The sequence below is a fragment of the Pygoscelis adeliae genome, unplaced genomic scaffold, assembly GCF_000699105.1.
Source record: "Pygoscelis adeliae isolate BGI_AS28 unplaced genomic scaffold, ASM69910v1 Scaffold153, whole genome shotgun sequence".
In the NCBI taxonomy this organism is placed as follows: Eukaryota; Metazoa; Chordata; class Aves; order Sphenisciformes; family Spheniscidae; genus Pygoscelis; species Pygoscelis adeliae.
Window position 1 is genome coordinate 148,822 of NW_008824408.1, and position 352 is coordinate 149,173.

At 55.1% G+C, this 352-nt stretch overlaps 1 protein-coding gene across 1 annotated transcript in view; it reads right to left on the reverse strand.

Moving 5' to 3' along the window:
* Nucleotides 1-352, reverse strand: part of LOC103913898 (polyamine-modulated factor 1-like) — a 4,582-nt gene that overhangs the window by 2,366 nt on the left and 1,864 nt on the right. The gene's annotated exons all lie outside the window — the stretch shown is intronic.

Sequence of the window (352 nt, forward strand, 5' to 3'; positions counted from 1 at the left end):
CCTGGATGGAGGCTACATCCTGGGAATCGCCCGGTATCCAGCCACCACCCCTGGAGATATTTAAAAGACGTGCGGACATAGTGCTCAGGGACATGGTTTAGTGGTGGAGTCGGCAGTGCTAGGTTAACGGTTGGACTCGGTGATCTCAAGGGTCTTTTCCAACCTAAAAACGATTCTATGGCTCTACAGCTCTTTCTGGGGAAGACAAAGAGCTCTGGAAGAATCCCTGGGGAGCAGTCTTAACGTTCTGCTTTTGCCATTCGAGAAACGCGTTTGCTGCCCTTAACACCAAGGCGTTCGGCGCTTTCAGGCCGAGGGCCCGAAGCCCCTCCCGAAGGCAGGCACGTCCCCG